At 43.5% G+C, this 16,150-nt stretch overlaps 1 pseudogene; it reads right to left on the bottom strand.

Annotated features, from left to right (window-relative positions):
• Positions 1 to 9,493: 9,493 nt before the first annotated feature.
• LOC136481697 (wall-associated receptor kinase 2-like) lies at positions 9,494 to 15,897 on the bottom strand (annotated as a pseudogene).
• Between the last annotated feature and the right edge of the window lie 253 nt (positions 15,898 to 16,150).

Genomic DNA, 16,150 nt, shown 5'->3' with positions numbered 1-16,150 from the left:
AACAGAGGAAATACGAAGAGCAGATACACAAATTTTAGGAAGGGTTGAGGCAAGCAATGATGGGTCGGCTGGTGGGGGTCCGTGGGGAGGTCTTTAGAAGAGAGTGCGAGGAAGCTCAGGCTGTGCCTCTCCCTCTCATGTCTTCTGCTCATGCCTTTCACATGCATGTCTAAAGCGCTAATTTTCTTATTATCGTCCCGGAAAAGAATAACCGAATCTACGCGGCATGCCAGCGAATAAACCTGTGAAGTCGGTACATAAAGCTGGTGGATTGTACGTGCTGACTGCCGAGTAGGACACTCGATTGGTTTAGCCAAAATACGCATCTCGCGACCATCAAATAAACTAACACATGCGCAGCTGGCAGTACAGGTTAGAGGCAACGAGAGATCTATCGTCGGGACACACGCACTTTTACAAAAATAATTTTATGAGGCAGGACTCATAACTAATAAAGTCGAATATTTTTCAGAGTCACCTCTGTAAAATGGTCATGCGAGTCTCAGAACCTTTGTTCCATTATCTTAAAAAAATGTGAGTCTCAGACAGAATGTTGGTCTCTATTAATCATTTATAGAACCGGGTATGCAATGGAGACCATCTATGTTAATCGACTATTTATAGAGACACTCACTTTATTAGGATGCCCGTCTCTGTTAGGGCCGCCTCTAAAATTTATAAAAAACGGTGAATGGAGGCGGCAAGCTTAAAAAGCCCCACCTTTATAAAAAAGTCATTCAAAAAAATTATAACATTTTCATATGAACTTAAATAAAGATAAACTCTATACCCAAATTCATAATAATCAATGCTGACATGTGCACATGGGGAGAGATAGAATTCAAGTTGAAGACCTACAGATCCATCTAAATGCAGCTGTGGTTGGCATGAAAGGGAAAGGAATATCTTATGCAGGAGAATTGAGCTGTATATATTCCAGACATAGATATTCCGTGAACACAAGGAAAGACTAGCCTAGTCGCTTTATAAGTATATAAAGGGTTATAGCCAATTGATAAATCCAATCGAACCCAATAATACGGGGGTGTTTGGGACTACACCGCTCGTTTATTTTTATCTTGGTTGCTCGTTTACCATAGTTCCGACGCGAGCGGACTCCTCCCCATATCCACGCCTCTAACGTGAGCGAACACCTTCTCGCGTCCGCGCCTCCAGCCAAGGGCTCCTTCCCGGTGGCGCGACCTAAATCCAGTCCCGACGGTAGCACCTCCTTCGTGAGACACGCTCCGGCGGCTAGGGTCACTCCCGGCAGCACGCAGGGGCAGCCAGGGCCTCTCTCGGTGGCGCGCGTGGTTGGCTAGGGCCTCATCCCTGCAGTGTGCGCAGGGGCGGCCAAGGCCCTTTTCCAGTTGCGCGCACGCAGGGAAGGTCAGGCTCCCTCCCGGCAGCGCACATGGGCGACAAAGGTCCTCTCCTGGCAGTGGCAGCAAATCTGGCACGACTGCGGTGGATCCGATCGGCACTTGCTCTATAACACCCTAGGTGTTATGCAAGGTCATTTCATTTGCATTGACATAAGCATCATGCTCATCTTGTCATGATCATGCATTTTTGCATTTGTTTGATTAATTATTGTTATATGATAGTTTGAAATTTTGAGTATAAATCAAATTTAGGTAACAACAAAATACACAAGTGTTTGAAAACTTCAAGGTCATATAAAAATGATGGAAATAAAAAAGGTAATGAAATAACCCTAAGTTTGGAAAACAATGGCAATGCCATTTTCATCAACTTGTTCTATCCAAATTTCTTAAGTCAAGGGGGTGAACTAATTCACCATTTATTGGTCTAAACTATGAACAATAGCTTAGGGCTGATCTAGACCAAATTAGAGGCCATTTTGATAGCTTAAAAATTCATCAAAAATGTTAAAAATCTTAATCTTGGTTTAATTATTAAACCCTAATGCAAACCTATGTTGATCATCTCTTATCTCTCAAACTAATCACTTTTTGAGTTAAGTCCTGTAATCAACTTTGAACTGTGTTGGGAGTTCAGCAAGTTTTCTTATTGGATCTTGGGCCAAAACTGCTTAGAAAATGGGTCTTGGGCTAACCCAGAACCCTAAACCCAAAATCCAAATGGGAGGGAACGCCGTCGTTCACGGTCACTGCGCGACGTGCTTCATGGCCACGTGGCACCCAAACTCTGCCACCCCGAGCAGCCAGCGCTCGATTGTAACACCCTAAAATTTGCCTCTTTTGAAAATAGGATTAAAATGATTTATTTATGAATTTTGTGCTCATGAAAACATAAGAAAATATTTTTTTATTAAATTAAAATTCATCATAAGGTAGCAACATGTTTGAGCATACATGCCATTGCATTTGATTTATTGGGTTGAGTGGTTTTGATTGAAAATTCAAAATGGTTTAATTTTTTTTGCAAATGAAATTAAAAATGGCATTGAAATAAAAGAAAATAAAATTAGAAAATAAAAGAGTTTAAAAAGTTGTAAAATTTATTTTTGGGAGCATACCAAATTTTCTCATTTTTATTTATATTAAAAAGTGTATTTTAAACTCTATTTGAATTTGATTTGGTTCAAAATTGAATTTGGTTTTGAAAACAAAATAGCAAAGAAATTCTTTCCCTTTCCCCAGCTTTCGGCCCAGACGGCCTGCCTCGCTCGTGGCCCGTTTTCGCCCGCGTGGCCGTTCCCCGTGTGGCCTTGCTTTCCAGTGCCGTGGCCCATCTCCTCCCACCGGCCCAGCTGGCCGTTGGCCTTCTCCTCTCCTCCCCGCTCGGGCCGAAGCCCAGGTCGCCTCACTCCCTCCCGCGCCGCTCTGCATGGCCCAGCTCCACTTGGCCCAAGTCGCGCCACACGCCGCGAGTCCCTTCTCCCTCCTACTCGCTGACGCGCCGGGCCCGCCTATCGAGTGCATCTCCTTCCCCGCATCGTGCTCCAGTCGGACACCTCCGCGTTGCCGCCGTCTGTGTCCGCTATGCCTCGGTGCTGTGCCGCCCAAGCCGCCTCGACCCCCATAAATACCGACCGAGCCGCGCCGCCTCCCTACTCCGCCCTCGAGCGCCCGCAGCTACCTTCGTCGGGCCGCCTTTGCCCTAGCGAGCTCGCGCCGCCGTCCACCGTCACCCAGCCAAGCACAGCGCCCGCCTTGCTCCTTCTCCGCCGTCGAGGTACCCTTAGGTGAGCTCGCCTCAACCTCCTCTTCCACCCTATGCCTTTCCCGTTGAAAATCGGGCACCGTAGGCCATTTTCGAGTCTCGCCGACGTGCTCTGTCGCCAGCCATGGCGCGCCACCGCGCCGGCTATGGTTCTGGCGGCCACGTTTTTTTTTCATCCGCCCGATTGAGTTTCGGCCGTCCATCTCTAATCCGACGGCCCAAAAGCAAAGATACCCCTTCACGTGGCCGTCTTACTAAAGAGTCCCTGCGTTTTTCAATAATAGAACCCACAGTCCAAAACGTCTTTCCGGATTCCGTTTTCTTCTTTTAAAAGCGTATTTTGCTCAGTTGACTTAAAAATACATTTTCACTTATTTACAGATTTGCCACTGATTTTGTTTTGGCCATAACTTCTCCATTTCAACTCCGATTTGACCCGTTCAAATTGCGTTAGGTTTGTATTTTTGTTGTCTACGTGTTCATACTGCTGTTAAGTATATTCTCAACTTTTACAATTCGAGGTTAGATTTAATATATTATTTTATTAAAGTAAATCTTGTTTAATTCATATCTTCTACGTTTTAACTCCGTTTTAGTCCATTCAAGTTGCGTTAGATTCATAGCGACGAGATTTACGCGTTAGTAACAGTGGTTACCATGTCGCTATTTCTAGAATTTCATGGTTTAAATTCCAATCTGAATAATAATTATGCAACTGGGTTTTATAAATAAAATATGATTTGTTTTACTTTAGTATTATATTTTAAAACTAAATTTGACTTAAATTATATTATCTATAAAATATCTTATATATGTTTTTATATACTTACAACACATGAAGCTAATAGTTTTATATTTTCTCCCATGAGCAAATCTTTCGGTAGATATATCTTTTTCACCGTAGCTCCGATTAGTATGCTTTTCACGTTTGTGTGTTCATAGTGATGCGTAGGATCGTATTTCAAACTCTTTCACTAATTTTTCTATGATTGGTGTGCTGTTCTGATTTAGTTCTATTGTTTGCTTCGTGTATGATTGTATGGATGCTTGTGTGTTGCTTTATGATTACGTCCAGTTGGTGAGATATACGTGGTGATCAAGAAGAAGAAGAAAAACATTGAAGATTAAAGCTTACCGAAGGATCGGTATTTTAAGGCAAGTATAGCATGGGATCATCCTTATTTTCTATTCACCTTTAATCATTTAATTCATGCTGCATGTGTCTACCTTGACTACCACTAAGGATATCCTAGTCTTTTGTACTTGTGCCTTGATTCCTATGGGGTATTGCATTGGGCAGCTTTGCTAGTGCTCAACTACAACCATGATCTTGTAACTTGACTAATGGAATATGCAATAAACATTAAAATATGACTTTTTAGCAACTTGGAAACAGGGGCTAGAGTGTTTAGCTACTTTCTAAATGCTTCAGATTCCTCTCCCTAAGAACTTATCTGTAAGTGATCATCCAGGACTTACAGTACAACCATGAGGACTACATGGCTCTGGTCTTAGTCTAGTACCTTGCTCTTTCTAGTTTGTAGCAGCTTACCGTAAGGGCAATGGAAATAGGAAATAAGAACACAATGGAAACATAGTACAAACATTAATTAGACACTCATACCTTCAAAGAATTGGTAGCCGACAAATTTTTAGTACCATGCTGATATTTCTGCAAAATTATATTACGTGTAATATTAGTTTGTAGTTACATGAATTGTTAGGAAATAGAAAATAGAAATTCTTTTTGGAAGATGTGTCTTATACATTAGCAAGTACAACTGCACTAGCTCCTGTTGACATCTTCTTATTCTGTGGAGCAGATAAAAAGTCACAGCAAGTTAGCTAATAATTTGAAATTTGCATATAACATCAATATATTTCTAAGAGATTATTTACCTAGAAATAAGATGCTTCATGATTTGAGCAATTGAAAGATATTTCCTGGTCCACAACCTTTAATATATGCTAGTTTGATTACAACACTCTGGTCATCAATTTAATAAAATTCATATAACAAAATAAATGACACTGATCACCTTGGCTGTAGTATACTTGTTTTTGTCAAATCTTATATCATTTTGGTTTGATTTGGCCTATAATAAAATCATAAATAGTAGTCAATCTCTGCAAAGTATGTGCTGCTAGAAATAAGTATATGAATTTTTTTCTCGAACAGAAATAAGTATATGAATTAACCTTATGTGCAGCAGAAACTTTATTGGCTTGTACTTTTTTTTCATGATGGGCATTAGCTTCCTTGCTCTACAGTTAGATACAACAAACAATCAGAATAGGTGACTTTAATTACTATACAATGGTAATGAAATAAAATTGAACTATTGAACCATAAGTCTAGTATAAATGAATTTGCATGTTATGTCAAGATGTACTAAAATCTCTTTTTCTAGAATGACACACAAGTCAGGAGATTTGAAAGCAATAGATGTAGCATTGGTATCCACAAATACAAACACAATGAATTGCTTTTCATCCATGTTAAGTTATGTGCACTAACCTTATCTTCAGTAGAATAATATTTGTAGTGTGTCCGTTCAACATTAGTAGTTTGCTCCCTCTGTGATGGAAAAGAATAACTAAATTTTCTTTACACAAATTTGGTTGGAGAATCATGCCCATTCAATCATACCATTATACAATTCAATTGATCAACCATGCCAAATTCTTCACTTCGATGGTCACTATATACTCGCTATTGAGAGACAATAGATAATACATCAGAACTAATTATTCAAAAAATAATTTTACATAAAAGATTATGTTCTATTAATGCTCCATAGAGACATATACTTTTCGTTTCGAATTTGGCACATCAGTAGAAAAGCTATCTTGCAATGGAACATCTAAACATTCCTGTGATAAGAAATCAAAATTTTAGTATAGAAAATGATTACTGTAGAGGTTCTATAAATTTACCTGTTGGATATGTCTTTGTTCCAAGATTTTTGTCTTCGGTTGTAATTCTAGTATTGTAGCATCTTGATTTTGGACTTGACGTCCAAACTTTTCCATTTGAAGTCTTAGAGATACAACATCTTCACTCGATTTCTCATCCAACGAAGTCATATTTATATTCTTAAGTTGCTTTGAAGTTGACAGGTCAAAAACTTGACTTGGATTTGGAACAAGTCCTAAGCCATGCACATGACCTGGCTTCTCTTCTCCTAGTACTCTATTTAGTGCATCTCCTCTCCATGCAACCTTTCCTTGACTAGTGTCTGCTAAATCTGGTTGATGCCCTATGAGTTTCTTCAAATCATCCTGTACATAATAAATCATGTTTTTTTTAAAGAATACTAAGGAAATGAAGTTCTTCAAGTAAAGAACACGATATGAATATGTTTGCTAAGCTTTAGCCCGTACGGGAGTGGGAGTATGAGTTGACCATTTGCCTGCTGCTTACTGTATTTCAGTTGCGTGCAATTGAATGAATCAAATTAATTAATTACGTAGCTTGAGTTTGAGTAGTAAACCAACCTTGACAGCGACCGGCGATGTAAGGATTGCCTCCATAGCCGACCTCCCACTAATTCAAAAAATAATCTGACCTGGTCTTATGGAATTAAATTTGGATAACACACTTTAGCTGACAGGACCGCTCCTTAGCTGGATGGAACGTTAAAGCCAAGCTGTCATCTGTTGACCGTACTAGCCTAAGTGCCTAACCTTTACGGCTTTACCTGCCCAGTCGTGCAGAGTACTACCATTCCTAGCACCACATCTATTCAACCTTCATCCAAGATGAATCGTAAGGGGGCAAACATAACTCACCACAAATTCACATCACATTAGTGAACAGTAGTACTTAAGTGTTACAACACATTGTTTTACACATTATTAGTTTATGACATCCCACGCAAACCACTATCAACTCTACATCACAAGTCAGAAAACAATATAATTTATTTCATATATTATCCACAGCCCATGCCACGACCATGAATTATAGCTAGGGATGAAAATGGTACGGATATTTTCCGACCGTATTCGAAACCGAATCCGTTTAGAGGGGTTGAGATATGTCCGTATCCGAGTCCGGATATCCAACATCCGATACCGTATCCGTATCCGAATACTCAAATCGCATATTTATGATGTCGATATCCAATCGTATCCTATCCGACATAGTTGACACTATCCGTATTCGAATCCGAATCCGGACAGAAATATGAAAACAAATGTAATATCGGTGATATCCGTCCCTATCTGATCCGTTTTCATCCCTAATTATAGCTCACAAAAAGGACCCCTAATACTCCCAATCTATCGAGGGATTGGAAGCGTAGAAAAACCCACATGTAGGTCATCCTCACATGTAAAACAATATAATTTGTGTGCAGTTATTCTAGTTTTGGCCGTGTCGTGGCAGGCTCTGTGCGTGACCGTGAAATCGAGCAGAAGTGGAGCCTACTGCAACCTAACCACCCGGTGTTCCTTGGTGACCCACCCCTGCTCCGCGACAAACATGCGGTCACCCCAAATCTTATTGAGCGCGCGTGCGCCGATAAGATTAGCGTCACACACGCAAGGCCGTTCCTAGGGTGCGTGCAGCCTCAGCGATGGCGCAGGGCCTCCAATTCTGACAGGCTTCCAAGTATGTAGTACCATTACCTATATAGCTAAGCAGGCCGTATTTGTTTGATCCGTTCGTTGGCCTGGCCCAATAGCTTGGCCAATTAACCCAATAGAAAATGATTTCCCGTCCGGCCGCATGGACGTTTTGTCTCCCTGACTCTGCGATACTGCGATCCCAGTTCCCAAACTTCTTAGTCTCGCCGTCTCCTACCGCCCTGTGCCCAAATGTTGGACAAGATCGATTCTGAGCATATCATTGAAGATTCCATTTCAAAGAACACTAAAAGAATGATGCTATTCAAGTAAAGGTAATGCAACATAGATACCATTCATAACATATCTTATTGCAATATAATATATTATATCGTACATCTTATTTTAGTCCTATTTTTTTCAAGTTAGTAGGCCTCATTTTTTAGTTTTGTACAAGATCTCGGATTTCCTCGGGACAGCCCTGGCACACATCAACGATAATGGGGAAAGAAGGGGCCGGGGGTGGGGCAACGGCGGGCGGAACGGCCAGCAGCGAGGTCGCCGCGGCCAAGGCGGTGGATGAGGAGGCAACACAGTTAGGGTTTCACTTTTGTGACCATCTATGGCTGGCGGCTTTAGAAGAAGGGGCCTTGGGGCGGCCGCCGGCCCGACGGTGGTGGCAGGTTGAGGGGCGGTGAGCGAGGCGGCGGCGGCGGGGCCAAGCGGGCAGACGGAGATAACCGGTTGGGTCGGCGAGCTCCTCCATTGTGATTAGGGAAGGGTGGGTTCGTACGGCAGGGGTCGGCGGTGGGTGGGGAGGTCGTTGACTAGGTCGCCGGTGGGCTGGGCGACATACACCATGAGACAAAAAAGAGAGATGCAACTCCAAGAGCTCCCAAAATTGAATTTGTAAACTGCGTCCTCTCATGGTCGCCTCGAGCGCAAGCTGGGTCCTCGCGGCCAGCGCGTCGAGTGCTCTCATGGTCGCGTGGCGAGCGTGAGCAGCGTCCCGGCGGCCGGAGCCGCGAGGACGAGCAGCAGCATCTTGCCGTCCAGACTCGGAGGAGGGGAGAAGCATCTAAGTGGTTGACCACGGCGTGGATGCCGCGCTCGTCGCAGGAGCCGCGCCATGTGAATTCCTCTCATTTTCTCCGATTGGCAGTTTGCTCTCGGTGGCACGGATTGACCGTGGACCGACCGTGTTCGAATGAAAGATATCTTTTCTCACCAGCTACGCGCACGCACGCACACGGCTGCCCTTTTTTTTAAATTTAAATAGTTTAGCAAAAGTGTTCCGTGGGCCGGCGCACCTGGCTAAACAAGCAAACGGAGCACTCCTACTCGGCATCGACTATAGCCTTATGTAACAACTTCACACTGTTTTATTCCTGGCTGCGCATGGCGTCTGCGGTGATTCCTTCTTGGATTGATAAAATAAATTATATATAAATAAAATAGTGAACAATATATATAGAGGTGCATACATATGGGAAAGGCCTGACCCGTAGAAGACATCAAAAGGCAATATAGAAATGATTTTCAGTAACGAGAATTTTTTTTGAATAGAGGTGGCTCAATCTACAGCTGATTCGTCAAGTCTGATTTGATCTGCTATATGGTTATCTTTATTAACTGGTGATATGGCTGAATCATGTGAACAAAACAAAAGCAATGGTACAAATAGAGGATCCAGTAGAATCATCATGCATAAAAATATTAGTACGAGAAGTGAACTAATCCCTTGTGCTACTGATGCACACGACACAGAGCTATGCTATCTAGGATACCTCGCCGACATCATCATCTCTTGCTCCAAACTGTATCTTCTACTAGATTCCTTAAATCTCTGCCCTTCACTAGTCCATGATGGATAGTATCCCCCAATGCTACCATTCACAAATTCCTCAGTTACCATATCATCTTTCTTGTACTTTTTGTTGGAACCTTGTTGAAGTCCTTCTAGTGTAAGTTCAACCTGTCGCATCGTTGGTCTTTCTTCACCTCTTATGTTTATACAGGATGCTGCAAGCATAACAACTTGTTGTACTTCTGTGCCTCCTTCCTCTAGAACCTGTGGATCCATTATCTGGTCAAGGTTTCTTGAGGCAAGCAGATTGAGGAAATGTGGAACAAGGCCACCAAATTCATTGGACAAATGTGAACAAGTTGGTTTCTTCCTGGTGAGTAGCTCCACGAGAATTACACCAAAGCTATAAACATCACTTTTCTCGGTAAGACGACCGGTTTGAAAGCACTCTGGATCCAAGTATCCGAATGTTCCCTGTATCCTTGTTGTCAACCCTGTGTTGTCTATCGGAATGTACCTTGAAGCTCCAAAGTCGGATATCTTTGATGTCATTGTATCATCTAGAAGTATGTTACTAGACTTGATATCTCTATGGATTATTGGGATTGAAACTGATGAGTGAAGATAGGCGAGAGAAGTAGCTATTTCAGTTGCGATCCTCAGCCTATTGCTCCATGAAAGTGACCTTTCTTGGCCTTCAATATGAAGATGGTGATAAAGGGTCCCACTGGGAATAAACTCATACACCAACAATGGCACCTCAGTCTCTAGGCAACATCCAAAGAGTTTTACCACATTCTTATGGTTGATCTGTGAGAGGATTGCTACCTCGTTTATGAACTCATCTATTTCTTTCTTCATGGTAATCTTTGACTTTTTGATGGCCACGACATGTAAATCTGATAGTATTCCTTTGTAAACAGTACCATTCCCTCCGCCACCAATCTCACGAGCTGTGTCGAAGTTGTTTGTGGCCTTTGCAAGCTCATCCAATGGTATTATCATCCTTTCTGCAATGTCTGCCTTTTGGGACAACAGCTGTTGCAACAATTGTCCACGATTTTGCTTGAAGTACTTTTGTTTCTGTACATTTATCTTGCGTTGTTTAAACTTGCGGAGTAGGAAAAATATACCCAGAACTATCAGAAGGAGCGCTGGGCCACTAGCAACTGACAAACCAATAATTAAACCTGAAAATGTACATACACATACACTATTATGATCATTTTTGCAAGCTACTAATGTACGTACAATGTCAGCAGAAGGATCCAGTGGCTCTCACCTGTTGGGGCCTTGTTGAAGACGCAGCCGGCGTGCTCATAAGCGTTGCCGTGCATTCTTGGCAGGCACCGGCACTCGTAGTGTCCACGCAAATTGTGGCAGTAGCCGCCCAAGCATGATTTGCGTATCGCCGGGTCGTTACCCTCGTCAATATCTGTAGCCAATAAGGATGGACAATAAAGAACAATGAAAGCCATTCCAAAGAACTATAAACTAGTGAATAGAGATATCCACGAGGAGGAATGTGTACTCGGGTAAAAGCATTAGTGACCTTGGCATCCATTGGCGATGTAAGGGTTGCCGTCGTAGCCCTTGGAGCAGTGGCACGTAAAGCCTCCATTCTCTTGTCGGCAGTCACTGTTATCACTCTTGCAAAGGCGGCTGGACACGTCAGATGGGCACTTGCCTGAGTTGTCGGCAGCAGGCGCTGACAAGCCTTGTTTAACAGCCCATTGGAGAACAACGGGAGATGACATGTAAGTGATGAAATCATTCATGTTGAAGATCTTGTACCACTGATCAGTCAACCCCACCTCCGAGACAAACGCCAACGCGAAGTTCCACGACCAATTACCATATTGATGATGGCTGATGTTCTTATTGAGCACTTTGAATTCCACTCTCTTGGGCGTGCTGCCTGCAGAGATGGGCGCATGGCAGCAGCCATCGTGGCCGGAGCAGTACCCGCGGTGGCTTTGTGTTGGGACCGGCGGCGGCCCACCAGCACCACGATCTCCGCCGGAGCTGCTGCAGACAGCTCGGCTGATGATACTATCGCTGGTGTTACTACTGCTGCTGTTTCTGTACTCCCCGTGGAGGTTGGCACGCATGTCCCACCCGGACATGATGAACTCGTTCCTGGTCGACAGCATATAGGGCTCGCCGATGTCTGGGAGGCGAACGTCAGCCAGAAGGTCGGTGGAGTTGATTACCGCGACGGTGATCATGTTGGTGTTGCTGCTGTGATGGATGACGTGCACTGTGGAGTTGCGCAAGGAGATGTGGACGACCTGGAGGGTGCCGTTGCCGTTGCCGTGGAGAAGCAGCCGCGGGGGACTGTGGCGCGTGTCGCAGGTGAGGTTGAGCCCCGGCCAGTAGCAGCCGGGGTGCCCAAAGCCGAAGGGGTACGGCACGCTCACGTCGCCGCAGCTAGTGCTGCAGTTGGGCATCCCTGTCGTCGGCACCGGAGCCACCGTAGGCAACAGCGCATCTGCTGCAAGTAAATGAATGTAAGATACCGCTGCGCCTGTGTGTGCATCCAGTGTGACTCCGGGGTGCTTTTGTACTTAATTAATACTGACCTTTGTTGAAATTATAATCGACGCAGCCACCTTCGACGTCGGGTTCGCCGTAAGTTCCTTGCGGGCACTGGCAATCATGTGACCCGATCGTGTTGCTGCATACACCGAAGCACACTCTATCTTCACCCAGGAACTTGCACTCGTCGACATCTGGAGCCAATCAACCCACGAAATCACACATGATAGAAATTTATCTGTATCTATATGTATATACCTAATATTAAAGGTGTGGTGATTCCATCAGTCTTTTTTTTAGTTTCCAAAGTGCCCCTGCGCACTCTCTATCCCGTATATGTCCAAACTCACGACACATTCTCGTACAAATGGGAAAAAACTGACGTTCAACATTGTTAAGGAATCCGATTGCAAGATATATTAGGTTCCATTGCAACATACGGACGTGTTTGCTAGTCTAATATTAAACTGAGAAGGTATTCTTCTTCTTTTTAATACCACAATGCCCTCACGCCCCTTTCTATCCCACATGTGACCTACTGACTCACGACCCCAGATCATACTAGTTAGAACAACACACGTCGAGTAGCAGTATAATGTCTTATTCCAAGACATGTCAAACAATGTTATAAAATTTGATTCCAAAACTTTTGGAGCAGGTGATGATTGTTGAATAAATTTCCAAACCGTAAATCATCCAGGTAACCGCACAACACAAGATGTACGTTTCGTTAAAATGCATGGCCACATTTGGTAGTAAGACTAATCCATCATGCGAGCTTTTGCAAGGACCAATAACATTTCAAAATTTTAATTTATTAGTTGCCTTATATTTTTTAATCTAAAGAGTTGACCTAAAACTCTTGCGCTTATTATAGAATCTACTAACTCTCGTTTTGTATGAAAATAAAGTTTTTAGGTCATATACTGCACAAGTACTAAAATGGCAACAATTTTTAAAATCAGCACCATGTGACTTAAAATCTGTGGTCAAACTCAAAGTGAGATCTAAAATATGGTAGCAGTGCTGACCATAGGAAGATAATATTATTTGCTGGGAATAAATATTAATGACCAATTATAGCCACGTTTGTTGTGTATTAACCTCCACCACTTCTCCAGATGTTTTAATTTTCTTATATGTGAATTATATCTTAATAATATTCCTTAATTATAAAAAGGTTCTTACGATCATACTGCAAATCTAGATATGTAAAACATTTTAGTTAATGTATGAAGTTACCTAAAATATCTACATAAACTATATGTCATGGTTATTTATATAATTTTTAAATGATTTGTTAGTACCATTATTGTATGAGTTGTTAACGAAATATGTTTCATGATTGCTAAAACATAACATGTATATTTACTACGCAAGCATGTGTGTACTTGATGTACATTTTGGTGCAATATGTATGTTTAGTTTAATTAGTTTTTAAGATATTAACATAAATGTAGAAACGCATATATTCACAATTTATGGTTGTTTAAAAATTTTGTGTAATAGAAGATGTTGGTAGATCATACATAGATTGAGAGGATATTAGGTTTTTTAATAGTGGTCGAAGTTGTGATTAAGATGCAAATTTAAGTGGTTAAGTAGTTTATGTATCATAATGGTAGGTCAGCAATTAGATGCAACTATAGGGTTACATTAAATTGTGTTTCCTAATGGTATAGGTGGGTAATTTAAAGATATATCCATTGGTTACTTTATCCTATTTTCTTCACGATGCTGATGTGGACATTGATTTATAAAATAGAATAGGTCCGGTGTATATTATTATTAATGGTGGTTAGAGTCTACCAATTGATGTCCCTGTAATTCTGGTTTTATGAGAATTTGTAGAATATATTTTTCTCATGCATGTGAGGATTAATGTGGAGGCTTCATTGGGGACCGCTAGTCACAATAAATAGGATTTGTTTTCTAGCATAATAAGCTCTTGTTCCATCCATATCTTTAACATCATAAACCTATATTTTAGCTTTCAACTTTGTAATCCTAATGTTGTTGCAACCATTTATCCATATAATATGTTGAAACCCTAGTGTTTATTGTGTGTTTTATTTGAAAATTTTAATTTTATTAAAAAAGAGTCTAGGTCCTACGTTACATTCACTACTACAATTTTTTCGCCAACACCATTTTAACCATTGGTTTTGTAAAAACAAATATGGACCGTTTCAATGCAGGCGGGGTTTACTCACCCGCGTGTCACCCCACATTTGGCATCCTGGTAGGGGCTCGGATCAACAGACCAACTTGTCTCCTATATGCTTCTTTTCTCCCACGGACCAACTGGTCTCCTATAACTGATGCGTGAGTGGCGATGGGCTCAACGGTGGGCCAATATGCTCATCATCATGGCTCACCGAGTTTTTTTTATTAATTTTAAAAATCATTATCACCATTAATTGACCGGCAATACGAGCCTATGGTGATATTCCATTATCAGTACTTATTGCAACCAGAGATGATAACCTAGCGGTAATAATCCATTATCACGCTGATTGGAATTGGCGGTGATGACCATAGTTATCACCGCCCACATTAATCACCACCAAGTGACCAAACTGATGGTGATGAGCATTCTATATTATTCATTCTTAGCTACGACAACAGTGTGCAAGCTAAAGCAACAATAACTTATATTAGTATATACATGTAGATTTAGGAGATATTTTTCTATATATATTCTTTTATAAGGAGGTCTCGATACTTTTTTTTTTCTGATTTAAGGGTTTATAAAGACGCACGCATATAGGATCGAGACAGGACTAGGAGTAATGTAATTTTTTACTTGCAAATGGACGCGACGGGACTGTAGGAAGGAAGTAACTGGAGCTACTAAGTATGCAATGATAACTAACCTTGGCACCCGCCGGCGAGGTAAGGGTTGCCGTCATAACCAGGGTCGCAGAGGCACACGTAGCCCGGGTACGTGGCAAAGCATTCGCTGTGCTCGCTCTTGCAGACCATGCGTTGTACATCTTGGCTGCATTTACTGTTGCCTTCGCTGTGGAGCGGCAGGCCCTGCGTGACCGCGAAATCGAGGAGAAGCGGAGCCTCCTGGAATCCGTACATCGGCCGTTCCTTTTCGACCCACCCCTGCTGGGCGACGAACACGATCACCGCCCAATCAAGTGTCTGCTCCACGGTGTGGTTACCAGTACCACCGTAGAGCCACCTGGCCTGTACTCCATTGCGCACGGGCACGCCGCTGGAAGTGAGGGGCGCCAGGCAGCAGCCCGACGTGCCGCTGCAGACCTTGTCTGTTACCTCGTCATGGTCATATATGAAGTGGTCGACGCGGTCGCTCTCGGTGCAGAAGGAGGCACAGCCGCTGACGATCTTGGTGGTTCGTTCCCCGACGATGTCCGCAGAAATCGTCGCCATCACGTTGCACCCGCCGACGGCGAGCTCGTTCCGGGCCGACAGCAGGTAGCCATGCTCCCTGAAGCCGTGGCCGAACTCGAGCGAGCCATTCCAGCCGGGCGAAGTTAGGCCGTCGCCGGTTATGTTTATGATGGAGCCGGCGCGCATGACGCGCATGAGCCGTCGCCGAGCAGCAGCCGCGGGGGGTGGTGGCTGTCGCTGGTGTCGCAGGTGAGGTTGAGCCCCGGCCAGTAGCAGTGGGAGGGCCCAAAGCCGAAGGGGTACGGCACGCTAACGTTGCCGCAGGTGGTGCTGCAGCCGGGCTGCCCTTTCGTTGCCGCCGGTGCCGGTGGCGGCGCCGCAGCTGCTGCGGCCGAGAGCTGCAACGCCGCCATCGCCATCAGCGCCGCCGCCGCAGCTGGTAATAGGACAGCTGCAGAGATTGGCGCCATTATGGAGGAGTATGTGCTACCTACGGCAGCGAGATATGCGCATCGCATCTGGTGAACTGCCATTGTGGATTGTGCTACAGTAGTGATGAGATGCGAGCACCGGGAGGGTATATATGTGTGCCGTTTATGGATGGACGCGCGTTCCAGGCCAAGGCCATGGCCAGGGGTGAACGTGTTCCCATGACAGATTATCGATCGATCTGTCACCTACCACACGCGTGCTGCGTGCAAGCACGCGGCTGTCTCTGCCCAC

The sequence above is a fragment of the Miscanthus floridulus genome, chromosome 9 (genome assembly GCF_019320115.1).
Source record: "Miscanthus floridulus cultivar M001 chromosome 9, ASM1932011v1, whole genome shotgun sequence".
Lineage (NCBI taxonomy): Eukaryota > Viridiplantae > Streptophyta > Magnoliopsida > Poales > Poaceae > Miscanthus > Miscanthus floridulus.
This window is presented reverse-complemented; position numbering and strand designations above follow the sequence as displayed.